The sequence below is a fragment of the Epinephelus fuscoguttatus genome, linkage group LG6 (assembly GCF_011397635.1).
Source record: "Epinephelus fuscoguttatus linkage group LG6, E.fuscoguttatus.final_Chr_v1".
NCBI lineage: Eukaryota > Metazoa > Chordata > Actinopteri > Perciformes > Serranidae > Epinephelus > Epinephelus fuscoguttatus.
In genome coordinates, this window is record NC_064757.1 from 4,948,120 (window position 1) to 4,963,508 (window position 15,389).

A 15,389-nucleotide genomic window follows, 5' to 3' on the forward strand; every position below is an offset into this window, starting at 1 on the left:
GACACAATGAGCTGCACAGCTAAAGAAAGGACTGTCAATGCAACAAAACTTCTTCCAGAGGGCAAGAAAGGAGTCCGATGCAGCACTTGAAGCAAGTTACGTTGTCAGTGAGATGATCGCCAGTCGAAATTCAATTTTTTTCAATAATTTTTTGTGGAATACTTGAAGTGGCCCCCTTGGGACAAGACTGGATGCTCAGCAGCCCTCAGGTAATTTGAGTTTGAGACCCCTGCATTAGAGACTGATGAATTCAGTCTTAACTCAGGACCATCTTGCAGTGGGATCATTCCAGCTGCGATACAGCGATTCACAACTGAAAATGGATGAGGGCCAGAGGTGTAAAGTGTGTGTGCATGTGGGGGTATTCCCTTCTTCCTACCCCCTTATTTCCAGCACTTTTGCTTGGACCACACAAACTCGACCTTCACTGTGACTGCAACCACACACCTGTAACAGTCTTTGAGACAGGGGCATCAAATGGAGGGGCAATGGCTCCATCCCTACTTCCTACCTGCTTCTTCCAACCTCCTTGCTCTGACCACAACTGTCCTCAAACTCAAAATTCATTTTAATCTCAACTACATACCTGTAAAGTTTTGTGACTGCATCTTCCACAGTTGCAGTTCCCACTATAATAGGTGTCACCAGGACCATATTTTGTCATGATGACATGCACACACACACACACACACACACACACAGACTCACAGTGTGAAAAGAATATGCAACGTTGTTACAGCTGGTAAAAATCTTCAGTTGTGCAGAGTTGGGTGATAATTCTCTGTGGATTCATTCTTTTCACATAACACAGTCAAATGATTTACTGTTAACAAAAAACAATATTCAGTAATGCGGCTTTAACTTAGCAGCAAAAACAATCTAATGGCTGACAAATGTGTCTTACTTTTATGGCTGGTGATAGATTTTTACAGTTTGGAGATTTCAAGAAGAAAAGTTGTACTGCCTCATTAATTTATGACTTGTTAGAGAGAAGTGAATTGCTAGGCCTTCTGGCATTCTATCAAACCTACTCTGGCAATAATAAACTTAATCATGTGTTATGTATGCACATTAAAGTGCTTTATGTGTGACACTTACATAATAATGTTACTCTTTTTTTTGCTTTGTTGCTTGGCCCAAAGTGAAAAGTCTGCCATGCCCATAGCAGATCATGAGTCTTTCATGTGCCCTGTGCTCCTTCCAGTTCGCACCACATTTAAACTTTGTCATCACAAACACTGCTTCAGGCCAGCAGCAGATTTCACGGTGCTGGGATGCTGCTGCTTCATTACCCCAAACCTGCAGCAGCTGTAATGTAACAATGAATCATTTCTCCCAGCTACAGTCACATGAGATCACAAGAGACATACTGTAATGAAACACCTCATCAGAGTTGTGGAGATCCAAGAGGGATGGGAGGGAAGCTTCATTACCCCCCACCCACAGAGAACAATGCACCCAACATGCTGAGTCTTAGAAAAGCATGATGATATCATGGTTCAGACCAGGAAAACCCCCAAATTATGTTGAGAGGGACTTAGTGCGAAGATCCCTAAGACAAGGGTAGTAGTGTGGCAAAACATTTCCACATTCACAGTCATCGGCTCACACTGGGGCTCTTTTCAGAGAAGGGACCCCTCAGAAAGAGGAGAAATAGGGAGGAAATTGGTCAATAGGGTTTATGTCAAAAATGAGATGAATGAGGATTCACTAGAATTTTAGTGACCTAATCTGTTCCGTTGGTTGCCACTGGATCATGATGCACTGAATGCAGCACTTATCCAAAATGTGTCCAATCCAATGGGAACCCAATTTAAAACAGCCAAAACCAGGTCAAAGTTGCTTCACTGGAAATGTCTGCAGCATTGCAGCTGACATGGAGTTGCAAGGTGGCATTACATCACAGATCTGTTTTGGGGAAAATTTTGTTGCCAAATATCTTTGTGTCAGTAGGAGGTGTGGTGACATTTCCAAAGTCTAGACAAATACTGAGGGAGGTGACATTTTTAATCCTCCACTGATGACCTCTGACTTTCCACCAAGAAGCAAAATGATACACACTAAAAACACAGCTGTTTGTTTTGGAGTTGCACTGTGAATCACTTATTATCTACTTTTATTTTCAGGACACCCAGTTTTGCCAAAAGAAGTGGGATTTTTCATCTCTCTTTTGATGGATATCAAGTGACAAATCATACAGTGCAGCTACATTCCCTCCCCAGAAATCCTGCTATAAATCATAAACCAGCTTTAGTTTGACTACTTTTATTTGTGTGTTGTGTATTTAAGTTGTTAGTTGGGGATGTGACTACCTGGTTAGTCTACCACTTTGGTCTAGACTGAAAATCTTGACAACTGTTTGAGGGATTGTCATGAAATACACAGATTTCATGTCACCCTCAGAATGAATAGAAAAAACTTTGGTCATCTTATTACTCTTTATTTAGACACAAGATCTAGTCAAAATGGAGTTCTCTATATCTAAGTGAACATGCATGTTTGCATTGTCAATGTTAGCAACATGCATGTTAGCACTTACCTTAACACACCATTGCCTAAGAAAGTATTGAGTGAGAGTGGTGTGTCTGAAACCATAAACCCTATTTCCACCGAGCACTACGGTATGGCTCAGTTCAGTTTTGGTATATTTTAATCTCACTTAGAGACAAAAATAGTGTCCCAGAGCATTGTTCCTGTGGACTACGGCAACACTAAACCCCTGCGCTTGCCTGAGAAGGGCTAAATGCGCAAGTCTGCTATTTTTTACTATTCAATCAAAAGAGACTCTTACTGCAGCCTGTTCTACTTTGTACTGAAAATGTCGGCATGCAACCTCATTATGTGGAAGATAAATAAGGTGCAGACTTCCCTGTGTGTCACTGGTGAAGAGCCAAGAATTGCAGTGAGTGCTGGCTTGAGCAGCGAGTGACAACAACCCTGCCCACATTTACGAATACTGTTTGCAGTGAAACACTAAAGAGGCATAGGGTCTAGCCACCATGTCTGAAGTATTACTTTTGGTTCCAAAGGTATTACACTAAAAGTGTTTGGTGGAAATGGGACTTTAGATGCCGTTCCAGAGAACGAGCTGCAGCAAAACTTGTCCAGACAGTTGTAAAATGTAAAAAGCCTCGTCCTCTGAAGATCAGCTTGTTGTAAGGCTGCAGTATCTTCCAGGTTAGATATGCCATCTTAACGCTTGCTTCAGAATCTTTTATTTTAACCAGTTGGCTAATAATTAACATTGGCTATATATGCACAATTTAATGGCACTAGAAATTGTTACATTTAAGTATGGACATTTGCTTATACTCCGTTGTAAGCTGGACTCTGACACTCACTTTTCATGGTTGAATATTCTAATTATGACAATAAATGATGAGTTTGAAAGGGTGTCAGTTTCATTGTCATTTCATACATATGGCTGATGCATTAGTAAATTATTGGTAATAAATATATTTTTAAGTGAGTGTAGTGTTAATATGCTATGCATTTACTTAAAATGTATGGGTTTACATTTCTAAAGATAGCCAGGCCTTCAAGATTTGGTCTGAAGCAGTTCCAAATTTGTTTTGCGGTGTTCAGGAGGGAACTGCCCATTGGTTCAACATGCCATTGTTCCGACCATATTAAACCCATTGTTCCTAAGTCCGTTCCGAAATCATCATAATGCCCTGTGGTTAAGGTCTGGTTAGGTTTAAGGACAAAAACCACTTGGTTAGGGTCAGGAAAAGATCATGGTGTGGATTAAAATGAAAAAGAAAGTGACAAACACATAAGCCATGAGCCTACTCCGCCTCAAGCCTTTCCCAGCCGACCCAGAGCCGGTCGCGCTGCACCATACGCCCGCCGCGAGCCGTTCAGCACCGCGGACAGTCGGACTAATGGGATGTTGAACCAATGGGCTGTCAGACCAATGACATGGACCCGTTCAGGATGCTCCTGGATGCAGCGTGCAGGTCAGGTTGAGACTTTATAAAAAGGCAGCGACAAGGTGCCAGACCTTAAGCAGCACACATCCAGCAGGACACTATGAAAATCACAGACACGGCACTGAAAAAACACATATAGCAGGGGGAGGAAATGCCAAGAGGACAAAGCTTGTTCTACAATGAGAATGAGACTGTAGTTGGTTTTCACTGACCTACTGTTTACAAAGATTAACAATCCCTGCATGGTATACCTTTAACTAGCTTCCCCCCTATACAGACCACACAGGGTCACTCGTACAGTAGCTAGGGAGTGTAAAAGAGATACTTAATACAGGACAAGAAAAGCTCAATGGTGTTTTCTATAGGCCAATTTCTACCAGATGCGTGTTGGTTGCGTCTGCGCTCCGGCACGGCAGCAGAGCCAATAGGATTCCACTCTAGTCAATGTGTGTGTTTCCACCGGCTGCGGCTGTGCTGCGTTCCGGCTCCGTCTCAGCTCCGGCACTCCGTAGCCCTCCGCAACAGATACGCAGGACTTCTATTTTTGCCGGACGCCGGAGCACAACGCAGCAATTCAGCACAGAGCAGATCGTGCGGGGCAGGAAGTCGTGCACAGAAACACGATAAAACATCCGTTTAATTTTCAAAATAAAATACACAGTGTTCACGGCGGATCATATTTCCCTGCACTACACCTTAAAAACTACATAATGGGCAGAGGCAGGCCTGAAGTCAACAGGTCAGAGGTTTTCAGACGTCATTTCACCCCATGAACACCATGGACGAGGAGATATTAATCATGGCAGTGCACCAAGATGTCTTCCGGCGGAGCTGCACCGCACCGCACAGCAAACGCAGCCGGTGGGTATTGACGGTAAATCCACAGTTTCCACATAAATTAAGCTATTAAATGTGTGAATATTATTAGTATAGTATAGTATTAGTACTTAAGTAATACTATGCTCTAATTATAATAGATCTCACACAGTTGCAGTGTGTTAATAATACCTTATAAGCATTACACCACACAAAGTGTGACAGTAAAAAGAGAAAACACACCATGTTTTAAACTTTAACAGTGGATTCATCCATATGAGCTAAGCAGTGGACTCCCTGTCAGCTTGACAGTGGGTGGATGTATATTATAAAGTCACAGGGTGAGCAGATTTTTACTGCCAGGAGTTTTTATTACAGAGTACAGATGGGAATGATGGGGCTTCACTTCTTATTGCTGACAGTGGAAAGACATTTTTCCTTTTTCCCCTCACAGAGTATCCACCCAAATCAAAGTCAGGGTGTAAACACTTGACTTTGCTGTTTAGGACTTTGGAGAGTACGTGTTACCAGGGGTAACATTTTGTCATTAAGCAGACTTCTTTTCGTTTAGAGCATGTTTACTCTGAGTGGTTTTATGTCTTTATAATGTAAAGCCCAACTGTGACCAGCTCCAGGGAAAGGTGACCAGCTCCAGGGTAAGGTGACCAGCTCCAGGGTAAGGTGGTGTGAAGTGGTTTGACTCGTCTCCTCTTTTCCTAACAGAAAGTATGAGTGGTTGCTGGGTTGACTTTTGGGTATTAAAATCAAAAATGTTTTTAACACTTGACAGTGGCTCAAAAGAAAGAGTGGGTTGTTCACGAAGTGGACGAAGTGGTTCGATCCCCTCCAGTCTGCATGTCGAAGTATCCTTAAGCAAGAGTCTTAACGCCGAATTGCTCCCGATAATGCTTCCGTGTGAGTGTGTTAAAAACTGAATAGCAGGTGGCACCTTGAATGATAGCCTTGGCCACCAGTTTATGAATGTGTATGTGAATGGGTGAGCGTGAGTCGTAGTGTAAAAAGGGCTGTGAGTGGTTGGAAGACTAAAAAGGCACTATACAAGTGCAGGTCCATTACCACTTCATGACTCTCCTCTCCTACCATGTTACATTTCCATTCATTCATTCTTCAGTCAACTAAAACATTAAGTGCCTCACTTTCAGCTGTTGCATTTTATGAAAGACTTGGCTAAGGGCCTGTCCCAATACCCACACTTCCCCTAGAAATACCCACTTGCACTTGGTTGTGCACGTTCACGTTTAGGCAAGTGGTGTCCCAAAACAGAATTGAGGTAGTGGAAGTGGTTTCCAACATTTAAAACTCACCCTAGATTCCAAGGGAGCCACGACCCACACTTTCAGCCAAGTGGAAGATGAAATTTCCCAGAGCACCTTGCAAAGTCAGCAACTTCTGCAAGGAAAACAATTTGATACTGTACAATTGGAATGTAAGCTATACAAACAACAGATGGTTGGACAAGCATAAACTCATCAGCAACTCAGTTGAACACAGCATCAAAATATTTAAACAAATCGACCTGAACAAAATCGATCAGAACTAGAAGACGTCACAGGCGCCTCCTGTTTTCAGCATTTCTTCTCTGTTGATTCATCAGACGGAGAAGAATAACATAGCACATGCCACAACACAAGTGCTGGAGCCAGCATTTTCATTGCGTCGCTACTACACGCCTGCACGTCGGCCTCGCCGATTTGCATGAAGTGGTGTCCCATTTCTTAGGGAAAGATCTCTACCCTAATATTTCTCAATTCCCTCATCAAGGGTTATCTCGCAAATGAGGGCACTTAATACCAAGTGGAAGATTTAAGGGGTAGAAATGGGACAGGCCCTAAATCCCCATGGTGGTCACATTTGGTATTGCAGGTTATGTGATGCACACTGGCCCAAAACAAGTGCAGGTTTTGTGACCACATTGGACAAGACGCCTTTTCCCATAAACACTCATTACTTAAAAACCAGGTGTAAAACAATGAAAAAATATTTCTGAGCAGTACAAACACTCCACGACTCTTTGTATGATCAAAATTTGAGCCATTAGGCCAAATAAAAATGACGTCTCAAAGAGCCACATCAGCTAACTGTTTTTTGTTTTTGTTTTTAGCAGGAAGTCAACCAGCTCAGCCAGGAGGAAAAACCTTCACTTGATTGAAAGGAGTGCACTCTTGGCACAGTATTAATTTATTTTAATACCTCCATAGTCTTACCTCAAGAATAATTTTTTATAAATATAATATATAATCATGTGTTTTACTTGATGTGGCAAACACTATCTGTAAATAATTTAAGGAAGTAGGTAAATAAATCTCTTACTAATTTGATAAAAAAAAATTCTGGCCACATACTGCTTTCTTTGACATGAAACCCCCACATTCTTCATCATTTTAGTTGGGCATTACTGCTTGAATGGATGCAAAGACTCTTGGACATTCTTGGGGTCTGTATGAGCCTGCTTACATCTAGTATTAGCATGCGTTTTGGTAATCAGAACACAAGTGGACAGTGAGACACATCCCCATTCACACCTGTGACTATCACGAGTCTACAGCTGACCACTTGTGTTCAGATTACCTACGTCACTTATGCTAGAGGGTTAAAGAACCCCGCGTGAAGTTATTACATCCACACTCATCTTTGAACTCATCAGCTATCATCTGGGGGTGTGGACAATATTTTGTAAGATCCCATGTAGCCTGTGGATACTAAGGTCAAGACTTCCTCTCCTGTGGATTGCCCAGTTTACATTGCAATTAGCAACTTGAGACAAGTCCTGACAACATTGTGGCTAATCTCTGTTAACAGATATCTGCATTTGAATGTAGTTAAATTAGAAAAAAAACTAATAAAAAGCTCAATCATTATCAAATGATAGCCAGTGGATTCCACAGTTTCATTTCAGCTAAGGCATTGCATCCCTTCAGCATTTCATGTAGACTGTTCATCTCCAGGCAGCCAATGCCAAACATGACTGGTCAGTGCAACTCAACTACAAACGGAATCCAGAATGCTTCCAATACCAACACCTTGTCCTGTTGCCTACAGATTTTGCATTTTTCATCATATGCAGAATCTATTTTTAATTTAATTTTTAATTTTTTAATTTTATATACTTTATTAATCCCTGAGGGGAAATTCAATTTTTCACTCTGTTGTCAATTACACACAGGTCCGAACACACACATGCACAAACTGGACCTATACGTGCACTAAGTGAAGAGATGTCAGAGTGGGCTGCCCATGACAGGCTGGGTTCGCTTGTTTGGTCCGCACCAGAGTTTGAATAAGCGTTCACACTACTCCAAATGAACCAAACTATCCGTGGAAGCAGACCAGAGTTCATTTAAAGCGGACCAAATAGCATCAGTGTGAATGCGTCCTTAAATGCTTCTCTGAGCTCCTAGCGCAGCTTATGATGTTGTCCTTGTCGGGATACATCAGGACACATTAGTGTTTATATTACAAAAGATATGTGGCCAAATTAGTCCCGAATGAGTCCCAGTCTTAGCAACTGGTTTGATTGATCGGATCACAATGCATCTTGGTGGTCATTTACACTTGTATTTAGTGCTGTCCACTTGTGATCGGATCACATAAGATGCACATTAATACCATAGCACCTCAAAGTGATTATTGCTGTGAAAGTCATATTGCTGCTTTACTTACTAAACTAAGGGAGAGAAGTGTGTATATATATATATATATATATATATATATATATATATATATATACTGAACAAAAATATAAACGCAGCACTTTTGTTAACATTTTCTATACACACAAAAGACCATTTCCCTCAGATAAATCTGTGTTAGTGAGCACTTCTCCTTTGCCGAGATAATCCATCCCACCTCACAGGTGTGGCATATCAAGATGCTGGTTAGACAGCATGAATATTGCACAGGTGTGCCTTAGGCTGGCCACAATAAAAGACCACTCTGAAATGTGCAGTTTTGCTTTATTGGGGGGGTCTGGGGGGTCAGAAAACCAGTCAGTATCTGGTGTGACCACCATTTGCCTCACGCAGTGCAACACATCTCCTTCGCATAGAGTTGATCAGGTTGTTGATTGTGGCCTGTGGAATGTTGGTCCACTCCTCTTCAATGGCTGTGCGAAGTTGCTGGATATTGGCAGGAACTGGAACACGCTGTCGTATACGCCGATCCAGAGCATCCCAAACATGGTCAATGGGTGACACGTCCAGTGAGTATGCTGGCCATGCAAGAACTGGGATGTTTTCAGTTTCCAGGAATTGTGTACAGATCCTTGCAACATGGGGCTGTGCATTATCATGCTGCAACATGAGGTGATGGTCGTGGATGAATGGCACAACAATGGGCCTCAGGATTTCATCACGGTATCTCTGTGCGTTCAAAATGCCATCAATAAAATGCACCTGTGTTCGTTGTCCATAACATACGCCTGCCCATACCATAACCCCACCGCCACCATGGGCCACTCGATCAACAACGCTGACATCAGCAAACCGCTCACACACACAATGCCACACACGCTGTCTGCCATCTGCCCTGAACAGTGAAAACCAGGATTCATCCGTGAAGAGAATACCTCTCCAACATGCCAGATGCCATCGAATGTGAGCATTTGCCCACTCAAGTCGGTTACGACGACGAACTGCAGTCAGGTTGAGACCCCGATGAGGACGACGAGCATGCAGATGAGCTTCCCTGAGATGGTTTCTGACAGTTTGTGCAGAAATTCTTTGGTTATGCAAACCGATTGTTGCAGCAGCTGTCCGGGTGGCTGGTCTCAGACGATCTTGGAGGTGAACATGCTGGATGTGGAGGTCCTGGGCTGGTGTGGTTAACGTGGTCTGCGGTTGTGAGGCCGGTTGGATGTACTGCCAAATTGTCTGAAACGCCTTTGGAGACGGCTTATGGTAGAGAAATGAACATTGAATTCACGGGCAACAGCTCTGGTGGACATTCCTGCAGTCAGCATGCCAATTGCACACTCCCTCAAAACTTGCGACATCTGTGGTATTGTGCTGGGTGATAAAACTGAACATTTTAGAGTAGTCTTTTATTGTGGCCAGCCTAAGGCACACCTGTGCAATAATCATGCTGTCTAATCAGCATCTTGATATGCCACACCTGTGAGGTGGGATGGATTACCTCGGCAAAGGAGAAGTGCTCACTAACACAGATTTAGACAGATTTGTGAACAGTATTTGACGGGAAATGGTCTTTTGTGTGTATAGAAAAAGTTTTAGATCTTTGAGTTCAGCCCATGAAAAATGGGAGCAAAAACAAAAGTGTTGCGTTTATATTTTTGTTCAGTGTATATATATATATATATACAGTACAGGCCAAAAGTTTGGACACACCTTCTCATTCAATGCGTTTTCTTTATTTTCATGACTATTTACATTGTAGATTCTCACTGAAGGCATCAAAACTATGAATGAACACATGTGGAGTTATGTACTTAACAAAAAAAGGTGAAATAACTGAAAACATGTTTTATATTCTAGTTTCTTCAAAATAGCCACCCTTTGCTCTGATAACTGCTTTGCACACTCTTGGCATTCTCTCCATGAGCTTCAAGAGGTAGTCACCTGAAATGGTTTTCCAACAGTCTTGAAGGAGTTCCCAGAGGTGTTTAGCACTTGTTGGCCCCTTTGCCTTCACTCTGCGGTCCAGCTCACCCCAAACCATCTCGATTGGGTTCAGGTCCGATGACTGTGAAGGCCAGGTCATCTGCCGCAGCACTCCATCACTCTCCTTCTTGGTCAAATAGCCCTTACACAGCCTGGAGGTGTGTTTGGGGTCATTGTCCTGTTGAAAAATAAATGATCGTCCAACTAAACGCAAAGCGGATGGGATGGCATGTCACTGCAGGATGCTGTGGCAGCCATGCTGGTTCAGTGTGCCTTCAATTTTGAATAAATCCCCAACAGTGTCACCAGCAAAACACCCCCACACCATCACACCTCCTCCTCCATGCTTCACAGTGGGAACCAGGCATGTGGAATCCATCCGTTCACCTTTTCTGCGTCTCACAAAGACACGGCGGTTGGAACCAAAGATCTCAAATTTGGACTCATCAGACCAAAGCACAGATTTCCACTGATCTAATGTCCATTCCTTGTGTTTCTTGGCCCAAACAAATCTCTTCTGCTTGTTGCCTCTCCTTAGCAGTGGTTTCCTAGCAGCTATTTGACCATAAAGGCCTGATTCGCGCAGTCTCCTCTTAACAGTTGTTCTAGAGATGGGTCTGCTGCTAGAACTCTGTGTGGCATTCATCTGGTCTCTGATCTGAGCTGCTGTTAACTTGCGATTTCTGAGGCTGGTGACTCGGATGAACTTATCCTCAGAAGCAGAGGTGACTCTTGGTCTTCCTTTCCTGGGTCGGTCCTCATGTGTGCCAGTTTCGTTGTAGCGCTTGATGGTTTTTGCGACTCCACTTGGGGACACATTTAAAGTTTTTGCAATTTTCCGGACTGACTGACCTTCATTTCTTAAAGTAATGATGGCCACTCGTTTTTCTTTAGTTAGCTGAGTGGTTCTTGCCATAATATGAATTTTAACAGTTGTCCAATAGGGCTGTCGGCTGTGTATTAACCTGACTTCTGCACAACACAACTGATGGTCCCAACCCCATTGATAAAGCAAGAAATTCCACTAATTAACCCTGATAAGGCACACCTGTGAAGTGGAAACCATTTCAGGTGACTACCTCTTGAAGCTCATCCAGAGAATGCCAAGAGTGTGCAAAGCAGTAATCAGAGCAAAGGGTGGCTATTTTGAAGAAACTAGAATATAAAACATGTTTTCAGTTATTTCACCTTTTTTTGTTAAGTACATAACTCCACATGTGTTCATTCATAGTTTTGATGCCTTCAGTGAGAATCTACAATGTAAATAGTCATGAAAATAAAGAAAACGCATTGAATGAGAAGGTGTGTCCAAACTTTTGGCCTGTACTGTATATATATATATATATATATATATATAGATAGATAGATAGATAGATAGATATATATGTATATATATCTATATATATATATACACATATATGTGTGTGTGTGTGTGTGTGTGTGTGTGTGTATGTATATACGTATATGCTGAAGTTGGACTTTAATGGACTCAGTTAAATTGTTTAAAGTAATATCATTTTTCCATGTGGTGAAATAAACTGCATTGTTCGCAAACAGTCCAAGCCTTGTGTGAGGGAGATGTACAAAGCTGCCGCTTAAACAATGGACATATGTAGCCATAACACTGTTCACAAATCTGTGAGCCTTGTCAATCTTTCCTGGATTGGCAGCAGTCTTCCACCTGCATCTCTGGGTGGTGCCAGAGAAGATGTTCTCCATGTCTGAATGCTGCAGGTGGAGGAGGTGCACGTCCTCCTTTTCTGCTGTGATGAGGTTGACACTTGAGACATCTTCCAGGTCTTTCTCACTAGGTGAAGTAGGGGAAAAGGCTCTTCCACCTCAGCTGAACCAGTGGATGTAGATATCATCAACACCAAAGCTGTTCCCCATGGTCTCTGTAGCTCTATCAGCCTCACGCTAGACGTAGCTGTCTCCAGTGATCCAGACAGTGGCTGGATGAAAAAAAAACAGTGCCATAGTGAATACTGTATCATATTGTAGGCTACTGAGAAAAATAACAACAGAAACAACATGTATTAGATGAGCTCCACACAGTTATCTGAAAATACACTATGATAGTTTAGATGTAAAAAAAACAAAAAGTTTGCTGTATTGTTTTACACTAAACAACAATAGAAAAATAACTATTACTCACTTCTGCTGCTTTGTGTGGGTGAACATGAAATGATGCAACACTCAGTGTTGTTACCTTTTGTGAGAGAGAAAGAAAGAATCATTCCAACAGATGTTTTTGACAACTGTCATCAACACTGAAAAGAACAGCCTACAAAAACTGACCTTATCCAAACAACATTAATATTAACACACACACTCATTGAACTGTAACATTACTCCTTTTAGCTGGGAGAGTACTACACATTAATCAATAACAGATTTGTGTGGTGTAACATTAACTGAGTTAAATGAGCTTAATTTCATCTGCTGGCTTTTGAACTATCAGCACACCAAGACGCCTAACACGTGTACTTTTGAGACAGGTACAGATTTTAGCTCCATAGAGAAGTGTTTCCAAAGGGTTGTTACCAGACTGAATGGAAGACAGGAGCTTTAGCAGAGATAATATAGACATAAAGGGATATTTTTGGACAAGGAAATTTGGTAAGTAAATGCTAAGAAGTATGGATGTGGGAGATAGAGATAGAATAAAGGAGGCTGGTGGGGGAGGGAGAGAGAAAGGAATGGGGAAGAACCATTTGTTGATACTGTTTATTTGTGCAGCAACCTAATTTTCCCACAGGGACAATTTAAGTTTCCTTTTACAGTTATAGATAAAACTGAGGTTACAGAAATAAGCAGAAGATTGATGGTCTGAAAACCAGTTTGTGATGCCATCTCATCCCTCAGTGACTGTTACTGAGCTGTTTTTCTCAGAGCATTTCTCGCAGCTGTTGCTCCAGTGGAGCTGCTCAACATCTAACTGCCTGAATCAGTTAGGAGCAGGTAAGAAACACCACAGAGCCTTATGCTTGTGGCAGCAGTGGTGAAAGGTCATGTGAAACATTGTCCCCTGAGGCCTGTGGAAAGCACACACACATGCTTTCTATTATGATCTTGTAGATGAGGCTGATTTTCTAATGTGCTAAACATAAACATCCTTATTGAATCAGCTCCAAAGCTCCATGCACTCTGTTTTTAGCAAAATAAGATTAAAGTCTAAAGACACATGAACACCACCGTGAGGCAACAATGGTTATTACACCTCACCATACAACATACAATGAACATATTGATCATAAAGCATCACCAGTCATGAAGCTAAAAATGTAATGTAGAAGTAATAATTCTATGTAAAAATACAAGTAACAGGAGTTTTACTAATGAATTAAAGTTTCAAAAGTAAAAGTACTCACTAAGTAGAATGACCTCTGTAGTCAGATTAGTGTGATGATGCATTAACAAAATTGTAATCTTGCAGGTGATTATGTTTAATTTAACAAATTTACATACTTTTGGAAAGTTTAATTAATAAAAATGCATCAAATGAAATAAGCTAATTATTTGTGTATATAAAACTCTATCCACAAAGCAACTACCAACTATACCAATCAAATTAAAGTAGTGGAGTAAAGAGTACAATATTTTTCTCTGAAATGTGGTGTACGTACAAAGTAGAATAAACTAAAATATTTTTGAGAGCTCACCAGGGAGAGCCAGCCTGTTATGATACAAATGCACATGGCACCATTAAGTGTCTGTATGAGATGCATCGGGCTTTCACCTAACTCCAATGCAAACTAATCCATGGCAATATTAGATACTCAGAGCAACTAATGTAAAAAGAGCGAGAAAAGGACCCCCTCAAAAACTCAAGGGGCTATCCTAAATAAATTGAAATTGAAATTAAAGTCTATGTAGGATGATGGTTGGGGTGTCAAACAACCTTAGGACTTTGATCCAAGAGACTACTGTTTATGTCCTGTGTGAAACCATAAGTCTTTTTTTTTTTTTTCATGTCTCCGCGCCGACGACAACCGTGGCTGGAGCCATTACATTCTCTGGTTGTCCATGTGTCCCATTCTCATGAAAATGAAAGGAATTTCTTCAAATATGACACAAATGTCCACTTGGGCTCAGCAATGAACTGATTACATTTGTTTGAATGCATCCGTGTTTTTAGAATTTGTAGCATCTTTGCAGCAACATTCATATTTGAAGTTCAGTTACATAACAAAAATATTCAATATAACCTTAACCATGACCTTTTTTATAAACCACCACTCATATTTGACAAGTTGGGAGTGAAGCAGGGAGATAAATAATTATTCACATTCACTCCTACAGACAATTTCTGGTTTGCCTAACTGCAATGCTTTTTCAGACTGAGAGAGAAAACTGGATCACCTAGAGGAAATATCCACAGACACATTTAGAACAACATGCAAACTCCACACTAAGAACCCAGCCAGCCATTGTGTCCCACTGTACAACTTTCTAGAGAGAGAGTAGACAGCTGTGAGTATGATATAATAACCTGTGTGCAAAGTTAACTTTTAAGTCATGCTAATGTGGTGGTTTATCACTTTGGTCTACGCTGATAGCATAGCTGTAGACTATAGCCTTGTTACCCTGTGTGATAGTGAAGGAAGCTCATAGTGAGTCCAAAACAGAAGGGGTTCATCCTCTGAGAAGCATGATTGTGCTCTATAGTAAAGTTAAATCAAGTAAGTTTTATTAACAAAGCCCAGTATCACAAATTTACTTAAAGGGCTTTACAATCTGTACAGCATACAGCACCCTCTGTCCTCACACCCTCGATTCAGAAAAAGAAAAACTCTGCTAAAAACCCTTTTCATGGGGAAAAAATAGGTGTTGTAATTGTAATTAGGATGACAAAATTATTGTAAACATAGAGAATATAAATCTGGGAGGATGTCAAACATCTTCCAGGTGTCACCAAACAGATACATGTAATATCTGATGACTAGAGATTGATGTTTCTCATGTACAATTAGATACTTGGGGCTGAGGCTAGTGGTGACCAAGA

General features: G+C 41.4%; 1 protein-coding gene across 1 annotated transcript in view; it reads left to right on the forward strand.

Moving 5' to 3' along the window:
• Positions 1–4,386: 4,386 nt before the first annotated feature.
• Positions 4,387–15,389, forward strand: part of LOC125890279 (uncharacterized) — a 28,754-nt gene continuing 17,751 nt past the window's right edge. Inside the window, exon 1 of the mRNA XM_049578849.1 lies at positions 4,387–4,793. The gene's annotated coding sequence lies outside the window, so the exon portion shown is untranslated. The remainder of the gene's footprint in view (positions 4,794–15,389) is intronic.